Genomic DNA, 13,687 nt, shown 5'->3' with positions numbered 1-13,687 from the left:
TATCCAGCCCTGGGGCACACAGCTGGTGGCTGGTTTCTGGCTGGACTTTGTGCCACTGATCGCAATCCTTTGAGTCCAGAGTTATTTAGTCCACCACACTGTCTACTTATCTAGCCCATACTTCCATCAATTTGTTGATGAGGATGTTATGGTAGGCAGTGTCAAAAGACTTACCAAGGTAAGCAACATCTACTGCTCTCCCCTCATATACCAAGCCAGTCTTCTCATTGTAGAAGGCTTTAATTTTGGTTTAAGCATGGTTTCTCTTTCATAAATCCATGCTGACCACTCCAAATGACTTTCTTAAGCTATTTTGACAGCCAGTGTCTGGAATTGGGTTTCCAGGATTGTCTTTGTCACCATCACAGGGATTGAGGCTGACTGGCCTGCAGTTCCCCAGATCCTCCTTCTTGCCTTTCTTGAAGACATGAGAGACATTTACTTTATCCTAGCCCTAAGGAGCCTCCCTATTGTCACAACTTTTCAGTGATAAAGGGAATGGCCTCAAAATGACAGGCGCCAACTCCCTCAGTGCTTGTGGGTGCTCCATGGACCCAGGTATGCTATTTGTTTAAGTGTGTTTCCTAACTTGCTCGTGCTCCACCAAGGGTAAGTCTTCCTTGTCCCAGACTTTCCCACTGATCTCAGGGGCCTGGGATTGCTGAAAGCTGGTCATACCAGTAAAGACCAGTGATGAGACTAAGATACAAAGGTCATGGCCTCACTTTTCAATATAATTAGGTGCTTAGGGAGCATGAACAGCTGGTTCTTGCAAATCAAAGCTGTTGATCTTTAAGAAAGACGCAAACCATTGGTGCGAGCCAAGAATAATTTCCTGGGGCTTGACCAGCTGTGCTGGCTTTCTTTTCAGGCAGATTTTCTGCAGTAGGAGGAACAATCTCTGTGGTAATGCTGGTCAGGAGAGTAAGCTTTACTCAACATTTGTCTCTTAAGGCCTCTCCCTGCTGCTTAGCAGGTTTAGATTTGGAAGTTGGTATTAATCATCAGTTAATATTTCTTGCAACCATTGTTTCTCAAGTAGTGAGGAGTGCTAATGGTTAGAAAATCCTGACTTTATCAAGGACTTACTGTTTAATGCTTTGCCACTAATTTCTTCCCTTATTGCATTGGTAGAAGTGTGGAATTAATATTTTTTTATATGCTATTTCAAAAGTTCTATTTACTGAATTGTAAGTAGGTTGAGAAGAGAGTTTTTGTGATAGCAGATGTTCTGATATAACTTCTTTCCAAGGCATCAACATGGCATTGTAGGAGCATAAAATGACAGAACGTGAAATAAAGCATTAAAACCTTAAACTATTTCAAAGGGAAAATTTGAAGTCAGATTAACAGGAAAACACACCTGTTTTTAAAATTAAACAAAAATATTCTCCTTAAGTTGCCTAAAAATCAACCTATTTTCATGGATTATTTCCATCAGTACCTTCTGATGGAAAACAGCTGTCAAAAATGACTGTCTCTTTCAACTAAAACTTGGGCTGGTGTTATGATAGCACAGACTGCTCTTGGCAGGGTTTTGAAGACAGGTACTGGTATAGATGTTGTGTTTCTGAAGTTGGCTGGGAACTTGTGACCTTCAATCCATTTTCCCTTTCCTTCCTAGAGCCTTTGCTTTTCAGGCTATGGTGAAGCTTATGTTTGAGTGCACCAGGAGGTCTGTATTTCCTGTTCCGTGAGGAAAGGAATGACTGTACTGCATATCAGTACTGTATTTTTTTTTTTTTTCAGCTTCTTAAAGCATTCTGCAAATTGTGCATCTGAGTTCTTGTTGCTTGGTCTGCCAGAGTAATTTGCAGACCTGCATGTTGTGCCTCTAGCAATGTTTGATGCTGAGTTGAACTACAGCAGCACTGCCTTCTGAGTAATCTTACTGTGAGCATGTTCATCTAAATGTTTGAAATAGTATCTCTCCCAGTAATGATTTTTTCCTGTGAGTCAACCTCAGTTCATCAAGAGCTAGTTATGATTGGATTAAATGGGCTAACACATTGCAAATTGCTGTCATCTTTCTGCTGGATATTCTAAGCACCAAAAGTAGTACCACAGTGCACTTAAGGAATACAGATGAGAAAATTATCTTATCCTTGCCATTATGTTGTGGTGAAGAAGAATTTGCTGCTCCTCACTGTGAATGTAGGAAGAAGTGACCTGGGCACAGGAATCCTGTATCTCCCCTTGGAATTATCATATGCTGGTTTCTGGTGTCCCAGGACATGTCACTGTGAGGAACATTTGCCAGCTGCACATGCTTAGTGCAAAGAACAGGCAAAAGTCAAGACTAACTGGTAGGAGAAGTGAGTGGAGCGGCATCCATTTATACTTTTGCAGTTCTGGCTTGGTTAATGTAACCTTTTTTTGCCTACTTAATATTGAATTCTGCCTTTCCTGACTTTAGCAGTGTTCTGTCTCTCCTATTGGGGCCTACAGGAGAGCTGGGGAAGGACTTTTTACGAGGGCGTGTAGTGACAGGACGAGGGGGAATGGCTATAAACTGGAAGAGGGCAGGTTGGAAAGAGGCACTGGCACAGGTTGCCCAGAGAGGTTGTTGAGGCCCCATCCCTGGAGGTGTTCAAGGCCAGGCTGGACGTGGCTTTGGGCAACCTGGTCTAGTGGGAGGTCTCCCTGCCTATGGCAGGGGGGTTGGAACTTGATGATCTTCAAGGGCCTTTCCAACCTAAACCATTCTATGATTCTATGATTCTATTACAGTGTATGCAAATAGGTGGCTTCCGGAGTAGGTTTTATTGTGCTGGATTGGTGTATGTTTCCAGGTAAAATAATAGTTACTACTTAATGCTGAAGCCACTTTGGCCGTCACTATCCAGATTATTGCAGGTATGGTAAAGGGTCAGTGAAAGGGGATTTGTGAAAAGGATCCTTAGTGCCTGTAAGATCACCATCCTACTTGTTTCTCTCTAAGTAAAATTACTACAGAAGTAATATTACATTGCCTTAGTGTGAGGTAAAAGCCCAAGATAATGGGAGCAAGCAGGAACAGATTGCATTTGCGGTTGTTTAACGTCCTCAACTTTTCACCAGAAGATGGCAGCAGGCTGATGTCAGTCACAAATGGTTCCAGGGCTTGTTGGATAAATGTGGAGGTAGCTCATAGTGAGAAAACGGGCGTTGCAAAGCTTTGCTTGTCAAAGCAGTTTTGTGGCTGTGTAGGTCTGCCTGGCTGCTGGCCTGCGAGCCCTCTGCAAGTCCTGGCCATTGTTCACTGATGTGCTTTCATCTGACAGTCTTTCAAGAGCATTTATTTTGGAAGAAAAATCAAAGTAGGTAGAGCCGTTGTTTAAGTAAGTTTGCATTTGTTGCATATTGCCTTTCAGTTCAGGAAAATGTTTCATTCTGTTCCTAGAATTAATTTTCCTGGCAATGAAGTTCAGTTAAATGTGAATGCATGTTTTCTGTGACAGAGACAGCAAAAGCAGAGAAAGGACTGGAACTGATACTGCATGATGCAGGAAGAATTCTTGTTTTCAATGAAAAGCTATGTAAATATTGATTAAAAATGTGGAGTTCAGCAGCTCTTGCAGATGTTTTGTGGTATCTTTAATGGAAAATAAGCTATGTTAGCCAGAGAAACAGAGATGTTTTTTACCCTGTAGCCATAAATTCATCTTCACCACAGTAAATGTTTAGCACATTAGCAAGCACAAAATGTCAGCCTTAGATACGTTTATGAATTTTCTATTGTCAGTGCATTCAAATGTTGCAGGACAATTTCACCATTGGCAAAAACCTTCTGAAGAGTGTAAAGAGGGAAAAATGCAGGCTTTTTTCTTAGCTGGGAAGTAAAGCAGCAAATCCAGCCAGTGTGATCCATTGCACCATGGCTTGATAAAACTTAATGCCAAATCTTCAGATTTCCCTATGTGCCTGAGGCTGAGTTCCTTTAAGGTGGTCAATATGGGCAGGAGGCTACCTGGCCTAAGGTCATTGGGCTTGCCCGGACACAGTTGTCAGCTAAGAGAGACAAACTACAGAATGAGTCCAAGATGCCACAGTCTAAATATTGCGTGCTGTTGCCACTTATTCCCACATGCCGATTCCTAATCCATATCCATAACAGTAATGTGCCTGCAGCTGTTTTTAATGACCTGTTTACAGCAACACATGCTAACAGTTCCAAAACAAACAAGCAAAGGTAAAAGATCCAAATTCTTTGAAACTGTGGCTCTCAAGTGAGTCTTTACCCGTGGAAAATTTGGTATTTGGTTGTGTAAGTTAAGCCATACCGTACTCCACGTCAACAACAGGGTTGGACTGATCTGCTACAGGCCAGTGTTTCCTCGCTTTTAAATGTTATAACATTTAACTGTTTAACTGTTATAAGAGCTAAATATTAGGTGTGGTGCTTAAGAGGAATATTACATCAGAAAACTTCAAATTCCATATTTTGAGTGCAGCCTTTCCAGTCATATTTGCGAAAAAGTAATCACAATGTCATTATCAAAGTAGTTATTTCAGTATGCAAGATGGCACAAGTTCATTCCTTTGTGACATTTGGTTAGTGTAAGATTTGTACTTTCCCTCTGGGTAGACACCGCTGTTGGGGCTTTCAAGGCTGTCTGATGACCAGCTTTACACAAACCAAAAGCCAGGAATGAAGGATGTCAAATTTCAAACATTCATGTATGTTTTTACTAAAAATCTTCTTATGCACACTGCTTAGCATTAAAAGGCTGCACACAGATATACTTTTAATCTGTTATATTTCGTTTTTAAAGGGACCGAGTACCTTGGGCTACCGAGGTATCATGAGTTCATGTACCTGCAAGTTAATGCAGTAGTATAAGCAGGCCAAAGACACAGCATACATTTTGCCAGGTTATTCTACAAATAGTGCAAGTTGCTTAGTTATGTAATTAAATTGATCACTAAAAGCAAAATCCAGGTTTTCAAAGTGGCCATTCTTCCTAGCACTTTGACAACACTTCTCCCTTCTCCCACACTTCTTCCTTCCCACTCAAGCCCTGGGTATCCTTTTACCCCCGAGGGCTTTCCGTAATTCCCTCCAATCCATCGATATCCCTCTACACTGTCTGTCCTCTTGTCTAAGGCCAGACAGTGCCCTTATTGTCTGCCTGTGTGGTTTCTCCCCATCCTTCCTCTAAGCACATTTGCTCCTTCTACTTTCAGGTGTTCCTCTTTGCTGCTTCCAGCCCCCAGCACCTTTTTTCTCTTCTCTCTATACATCTGAGAGCATCTGCTCTCAGCTTGCAGCTTTTTTCCCTCCACATATCTGACTCCTGTAGAGACTTTTCTGATGGGAAACCTGCAGGAACTCTGTTCTCAACGTGAATGAACAAGATGTAGCTTCTGAGATCCTAGCTGGCTGTCAATAGGGCTGGAGGAGGTCCTTACTGTTCTCACAAATTATTTACGTGCTCACAGCCTGCTTCTTCAAAATGGAAAAATCCTGGAGAAAAGCCCCTTCACATTTCTCAGCATTTCCAGAAACTGCTTTGAAAATATTGGTGTGCTTTGTCAATTACAGTGTTTAGCAACACTGTATAAAGCATTGTGTCAACAAAAAGGTATTATTCTGCACCCTGGAGTCAGCCTAGGGATTTGATCAGGAATGTAGTTAAACTGCATTAAGACATCAGTGATTGTATAAGACTTACCGAATTTAAATTTCCAGAATAATTTGCATTTTTTCTGCATAGAAATGACCATATGGGAAGCAGTTGTATAGATTAGGGAAAATGAAAATGCAGCAATTAAAATTCCCATCACTAGGTTATGACAGCAATTTGGAAAGTTTGACAGATGCATGTAAAAATAAGAAAGAACACAAAACTGTGTGACCATTTTAGCACGATCTCATGCATTTCAGAAAGCCAGTCAATCTGACTGCAAAGAGAAAATGAGTGGGCGGCGAGTGTGGCTTTGCCTGGGTAGGCACAGTCCAGCCAATCCACCAGTTTTAAGTGAAAAACCTTGGTAATTTCTTGGTAAAGGCAGCTGTTGTAGGAGAATTGGATGGGTTGGCTGCCAGGACAGAACCACACTGCTCAATGACATATGATCTAGAACTTCTTTACCATACAGGACAGGCATAGCAGGTGGATATTGATTTCTGAGGTTTCTCTTGCCTGACACAGGGGTGCTTTGTACTGCATCCAAGGATTCCATCCCTCCGGTCTGGTGCAGAGTGACAGCACAGACCTCAGGGCAGAGGACACTCGCTCTGATCTCCTGATGAATTTGCGCCCCGGCTGGTGGCCTTATGCACAACATGGGGTGACCATGGATATGACATTTCACTACTTCTCGAGGGGTTGTTCTCTTCACCATGGGTTATCTTCTGTATTAGATTGCCTGTCATGCTGCCAGTGGCAATGGATAATCACAAATCACCAATAGGTGTGACTTTCTCATAGGTGGTACAGCTGCACCCATGTTTTCAACTGTCTCTGCAGTGGGGTGTTTGCTGACTACTGTGGCCAAAATTGAATGCAGTGCTATGTGATGCTCCAGCTGCTCTGACTTAGCCACTTGGTGCCAGGTGCTCTGCCTTGAATGCTTTGGCTTCTGTTCTAGCTATATTGTGCTTATGCATACATAATTTCCTAAAGAAAAAGCTTCACAGGTTAATATCTTGTAAGAAGTACACAAGTTGCAGGTTTCAGGAAAGAAAACCCAGAAAAGATTATGGCAGTTTAATTAAAAGGGTGTTTTCTTCCCTCTAAAACCTAGCAGTGCTTGCTGGTTTAGTTAACCTGATTGTAGTAAAAGCTAGTATTTAAAAACCTACCTAAAGGTTATGAGAGTCGAATTCTATTTTTTATTATTACAAATTACGAGTTTACAAACTCTGAAGGCCTCATTTTTTTTCTGCCAAAAGGGTTCTAGTGTTCAGATCATTACAGAAGGCTGTTGATAAGTATCTGAAATTCACTCTGTGCAAATATAACCTCATTAGAAGTTGTGTAATCTGGCAGTATCTTAGGTTTATCTGAAGTTTTCAGGAAAGCAAGATGAGCAAAAGACCTTAATAAATTCTAGCACCCAGGTTTGCAAAATTCAGGCATCACACCATATCTGGACAGAGTTGGCCAAAGGCAGAACCAGAAACTTTTAATCAAGTAAATGGCCCATTAATAAAATTTTGGCTACAAGAGAAAATATTTCAGGCAAATTTTATGTGTGGACTGTTACTGATCCTTCCATAATTCTTACTACTCTTTATTTAAATGTTCAGACAACTGCTCTGTGACTGAATAGTTTGACATGCTGCAGTCTGGTACAGGTTGGCAGAAAGAATAGTATTGCTGCTACTGAAATAAGGTGAAGGGAGCATACTCTGGAGGCTGATGTCCCTTGTGAATGAGTGGTTGTAAACTATTTGCTAGTGCATAGGCATGTCTCCAAGAAATACACTGCCTTTCAAAAAGCTTCTAAATATCGAAGGCAAATAATCTGTGGTAACAGATTTAAAAGTGAAGATAGTTATCTACATCCTTTAAGTAGCTTTGTAAATAAATTTCAAGACTAGAAGGACATGTGATTACCTAGTGTGGCCTCTTTCATAATGTACTGTGCAGTACCTGCATTAAAAATAATGGTTTGCAATTGAAGAAGAACTCATCTATTTTGTGAATTTTAAACTTGCTGCCTTCCATTTCTAGGAAGGGACAAAATTGTAGTTTGTATGCTAGCTAAATATTTTACTAAAAGAAGTAATTTTTCTTAAATTCCATATCCATTTCTGTATTTGCTTGATGAGATACATGCAAAGAATTTCTGAAGTTCTAGTTGTTCATATTTTAATAGTTGATTAATATTTAAAAAGGAATCTCAGGGACATTTGTAGAAATGTTCATGATAAAGAGCATAGTAACAGTGCCTATCAATTGTTATGTGTGCTTGTAGCATTAGAGCATAAACAGCTGCATGCAATAGTAATATAGATACTCAATGTAAACATCGTGGTAGAAACCAGGTCATATATGCAAAGTTTATATGTCGATTTTTTTTCTCTTGCCACTCCCACACTTTGAAAAAAACCCAACAAAACAACAAAGAAGGAGATAGTAGCTACAACATTGTTTGGCTTTTGCTTAGAGGGCCTTATGGACCCACTACTCACAGGTCCAGTTTGATGTCAGCTATGTGTATCTGTTTGCAGAAAGTGAGACTGTTTAAAGTTTTCACCATAAACGTGCGCTTTTTCCACAGTTCAGTTAACAGAATCTACCTCAGGTATAGATATGGTAGTTATTCTTAGTTATTTTTAGTAATTATTTTCTTAGGATGTGACAATGTTGACCAAGAAAAGCTATTGAAAGTTCAGGATCCAGTTCAAACCTACAACTGGTGAAAGGCTGATAAAACAGGGAAGGATGGACTAGGAAATTAATCGTTCTCCAAAAGGGGTGAATGTGTTCTTATTTTATAACTCTGGAAATATGGAATGCCAACCTCTATCAGCAATGAAAAATGACTGATTGTCCATTTTTCCATTTCCAGAAATGAAAAGCTGTTAAGAATTCCAGGATTTCTGACAGCCTCCTCATGGCCGGAATTTTTTTATGCAAGGAACAGTTCAACAGGAAACTTAAATTTTTACTGATGTATAACTTATTCCATTTGACTTTTTTTCCCGTCAAAAGGTTTTTTATGGCTTAAGAACTTCCGTCCTGGCAAAGCAAGGTGACTGTCTCTTTTAACAGTCAAAACTTGCCTGCAATTCTCTAAGCGAGATGGACTCCTAGAACAGCTTATGATATTTCCGTGCTGTTTATATTGTGAGACTGTATTACCATGTTGCTAACAAGATGTTTCCATAGCACTTCGGGTCATAAATTTAATACAAAAGTAGAAGTAGTGGAAAGCTGCCTTTCCTTTTGCATGGGGAGGGACAAATTTAATGTAGGAGTGAGGGAGTTGTTTGTAAATCTGCTCCTCCCCCCCTCCCCTCTTTCCTTTCTTGGCTTGCATTATGCAGAATGTATTAGAAATGACATGGATCACAGCAAGCAGATGTTGGAGACCCTCTGGCAAAGTTTTATCAGCACTTGTCTTATGCTTCCTGAAAGCTGGAGCAGTTGGTGAAAATGTGCTTTTGGAAATTGTTTTGCATAAGTCTTCATTTTTACGGCAGCACCAGGCTCAAGTCCTGTTAAAAGAACAGAAGACCTTATTTCCCTCTCAAGTACTCCTGTTGTACACTGGGTTAAATGTACTGACTGCAGAGGAATAGCTCCTCATTTCACTGGTGTAAAATGAATTACGTGTAGAAGATATTGCTCCAGGTTCTCTGAAACTATAGCATTTTTTAAAAACCTCTTCACCTGTCTCTTAAACAAAATTACCATTATGTCCTAAAATCAATGGAAATCAGTTCCCATTTTTTATAATACAGAAATTAATTGGTGGAGTTATTTTGCAAAAAATAAATATCCTAAGTCCTACTTGAATTTGAGGACACCGGGCTGTGGTCCATATGTTTGCAAATTGCACAGCATCCCACTGCTGTGTCAGACAAATCATCCAAGCTTACAAAACATGCTACAGCAGTTACAAATCTCAAGGGAAAACAAGGGCATAGGCAAAGTGAGCAAGCTGTGGGGTTGGATCTCCACTCTACCTGCCTTAGGGATTTCCACCAACCCCAGGCCAGGTTTGTGGAAATGCATATGGCCTGCAGGGGCCATATGGGTGAGATTCTGGGAGAAAACAGAAAAATCAGAGATGGCTGGGCAGAGATTTTCTCCTTTCTAAAAAAGGTCTCTGTGAGAGAGGATGGAGTGGGATGTGTGAGCAGAGGGAAGGGACTCAGGCTACTGCCATGATATAGAGGAATGCCATGGAATCATAGGATCATAGAATATCTCAAGTTGGAAGGGACCCATGAAGATCATGGAGTCCAACTCCCTGCTCTTGGCAGGACTACCTAAAACTAAAGCATATAACTAAACACTGTCTAGGTGCACCTTGAACTCTGACAGTCTTGGTGTTGTGAACACCTCCCTAGGGAGCCTGTTCCAGTGACCAACCACCTTCTCTGTGAAGAACCTTTTCTTAATGTCCAGTATGACCTTCCCCTGATGCAGCTTCAACTTGCCATCAACCCAAACCCCCAGGTCTCTTTCCACAGGGCTGCTCCCCAGCCTCCCATCCCCCAGTTTGTAAGTGTATGAGGATTACTCTGTCCCATGTGGAGAATGTTGCATTTGGTCTTGTTAAATTTCATATGGTTGATGATAGCCCAGCAGTCTGGTCTATCCAGATCTCTCTGTAAGCCTTCTCTGCCCTTGAGGGAGTCCATAGCTCCTCCTAGTTTAGTATTGTCAGCACACTTGCTTAATGTTGAGGAGCTCAACCCTCATCATTTTTTTGGTGTTTTTAATGGCAGTTGAAGTGTTGTGTATGTAGAAATAAATTTCTGCACCAATTCTGAGGTCAGTTCTGGCAGTTCCAGCCCAAAACTGCAGTTCATAGTGATTTCTATCAATACATATCTTCAGATGAAAGGTTTTCAAAGACTGTTGCTTGTTTGTTTTATCCTATTTGGTGTGGCTGCAACTGACAGTCTATTATAAAATACAGAGTAGGTTTCCCACAGTGGACTTGAAAGGCTCTAATATAGGTATCAAAGAAGCCTCCATGTGTAGCACAGCTTTCTTCTTGTACTTGTAGTAAAGAAACACTTGAAAATATAGTTCAGTGCAGATATCCTATTGTTTCAGACATAGGAAATTCGGTCCTCTGCTCAGAAAAGTATTCTTCTTTCTCTGTGTCATGGAACGAGGTAAAGTAGCCCTAATTCAAAGTGAGAAAAAGGCTATAAGCTTTCATAGAAAATCCTGTCTGAGAATCCTGCCTCTCATTTTGCAGAGGTTTGTGTCCTGGCTCTAACCTGTGGGGGAGGTACCTGCCATTAAAGCATGGTTATACAGCATGATTTCTGGTTTAGGATTGTGTGTCTTTCAAGTAGCAATGGCCACATCATTTTTATGTTTGGACTGTTACCCTTTCTGATTGGAAGGAGAGCACAGCACCTCTTCAGCCATTTTGGCGGCAGAGGCTAAGACAACATGAGCTTGCTGTCATTCTCATCAGTGTCCTTTGCCTACTGAACAACTGGTGGCTGGGCTTGGCTCCTCCTTTTGGGTCCCTCTTTTTGTGGTCAGTTATTGGTAAAAAGTCTGTATTGCTGTGGTCTTCTGGTGTAGTTCTAGAGCAGGAAGCACAACCTGCAGGGCACGTGGCCCAGATACCAACGGAGCCACAATTCAGCAGCCACTGGATTGAATACAGTCTCCTTCGACAGCCTCTGCAGAGTCACTTAGTCTTGGGTTTGCCTCCACTGGTAAAAATAAGACAATGCTAATTCTTCTTTTTTTTTTTTTTGGCGGGGGGGGGTAAATTAAGTGGGATTTGCTGGTGGAAAACCTGTAGGCAAAGATACAATATTTTCTTTTTTTTTCCTCAAGAGAAACCTTGCTGAGCATCTTGCACTAGAAACATAGGAGCTTCTCAAGGTCAAATGGGAGGCACACCATTGCACCTCTGAGTAATGCCTTCTGTTCTTGTTTTGCACCATGCTCCATCTCAGCAGAGGTAAAGGCAACACCAGCACAAAAACATGGGATTTTTTTTCTGTTTGAAATTGATGAGTTAACATCTCAGAAATTATTTAAAAGCTTATTATTTCAGCATTCAGTTTTACTCTCAAACTCTTCTCTGTCCGTTTTTCATGAGTACTTTTATATCTGTTTCACCATTTTCTTTAATGAGAGTTAGACTAATTTATGTCTATTTTATGACAGTTTCTATGCTGCTGTCATGACTCAGATCGCTTTCTGTACTTATGCTTTGCAATGGTGTGCAGGAGAGCAACTTTGGACCTCATTATTGAGAAATTGTGCACTTTGTTACATAGATTAGGTTCCCTTCAGTTTTCACGGATGTTTCAGCTCCCTCCCTTATTTCTCTTCTTCTTTTTTCTCCCCATCACTCAGCTGGACTGTACTTCATCAGACTTCATCTGAGTATATACAACAAACTATTAGCTGAAATAGGAGCAATTAGTAAAAGTCTAACAGATTTTTCTGTTTAGAACTGAAGTCATCAACATTTGAATTAAATCTTAATTTTCTTAAGTCTTTGTGATGCTCAGACAGCCAAGATTTTGCTTCAGCTCCCTATTATGTAGAGGCCAAACATGACATCTGTATCCATAGAGAAAGTCCAGGGGAGTTCAGAGTTGGTGAGCTTGGATTGGGGGATTTGCTTTTGCTTCACATTTGTAAAAGAGCAGTCTCTTCATTTAAGATCTCACATGTTTATGAGTACTGACACAGAATAAACTTTTGTTCAACGGCTCCTTCATAAGGATGCATGTTTTCCATTTTTTGGCATAGCATTGCCATATCCTGGACTTTTGAACAAACAAGGAATGGGCCACATAGGGGAGTGGGTGTCTGTCTTTGTTTCCTGTCTGCAGCCAGAAGGCAATTAATTCACTCACATGTGCGTTACTACTTGCCATTCCTGACCTCAACATGTGTGGGTGTACTTGATTTTTCTAACCCTCCATCCTCTCTGCAAGGACTGGTATCCATCTGTCCAGAAGAACCTGATGTTTGTTTTACACTAAATAATTCTTCACTCTAGGTGTACTATATTGCTGACACCGGAGATATTATATGATCAGTATATTTCAGAGTGAGGAAGGATGGCGTGATTCAGCTATGTAATCCATTCCCTAGCATTTCTGCAGGCACACTGGATGTACTGTGATATCTTCAGTAGTCATTCATTCCCTCATGCCTTTCTCTGATGCCCTGAATTGCAGTCTTTTCTTTTGGCCACCAGTCTTGCAGCCTCGGTGGTATCTAAATCACCAAGTTTTTTCTGAATCTCTCCAAGCTTCTAATGTAGTTATTTGCATGAAGTTTGTTCCTTCATAGTGTGAATGTGCAAGCAGAAAATGTAACGTCTGATGCCTGTCATCCATACAATCAGCTCTTAATAGTCATCAGTCTAGAAAGGATGCTGCCTCTATTCGATGCCTCCCTGTCGAGTGATCATTCTTTTAAAGGGGGTGTTTCCCAGCCTGTAATAGCCCTGCAAGCATTTAATGCTGTTGAGCTGTTCAGCACTAGAGTATGTAAGTCGTCACTGTGTTGTCTCTGCCCCCTTCGTCCCTGTCACGGTTTACTGTCCTCATCTGCAACCTAAGTGCAGGCAGAGCCCCTTGGCATCTGTCTGCAGAAATATTATTGACATTAAACATTCAAACAACTCATTTCACATACAGAAACAAGATTGTCTACTCAAACTGGTAATCTTTGTGGCTTACAGATGAATTCTGCAAGGACTGATATGTAAATCTCTTGTTTTTTCAGTTACTTGAAATATTTTTCAAGCTTTCTGTCTCATCTCAGATAAATATCAAGTGTGCACCTCTACCTGATCTATAGTATTGCTATACAAGATAAGATGTAAAAGAAATTGGTATTTTCTCCATCATTGCTGGTTAGGTGCAGTGGGTATGCACGCAGAAGGACAGACATCACTAGGTCTTGATTTAGTAAGTCACAAAATCCATCAAAATAAATTTGTGTAAAATGTGATCTACAGTGATTGTGCTAATGTGCTGAAATCTGAGAGCTCTCTGGCCTGCAGTGAGGATGACATTATAGTA

The sequence above is a fragment of the Charadrius vociferus genome, unplaced genomic scaffold, assembly GCF_000708025.1.
Source record: "Charadrius vociferus isolate BGI_N301 unplaced genomic scaffold, ASM70802v2 scaffold198, whole genome shotgun sequence".
In the NCBI taxonomy this organism is placed as follows: Eukaryota; Metazoa; Chordata; class Aves; order Charadriiformes; family Charadriidae; genus Charadrius; species Charadrius vociferus.
The sequence above is the reverse complement of the archived record's forward strand: the minus strand, read 5'-3'. Positions refer to the sequence as shown.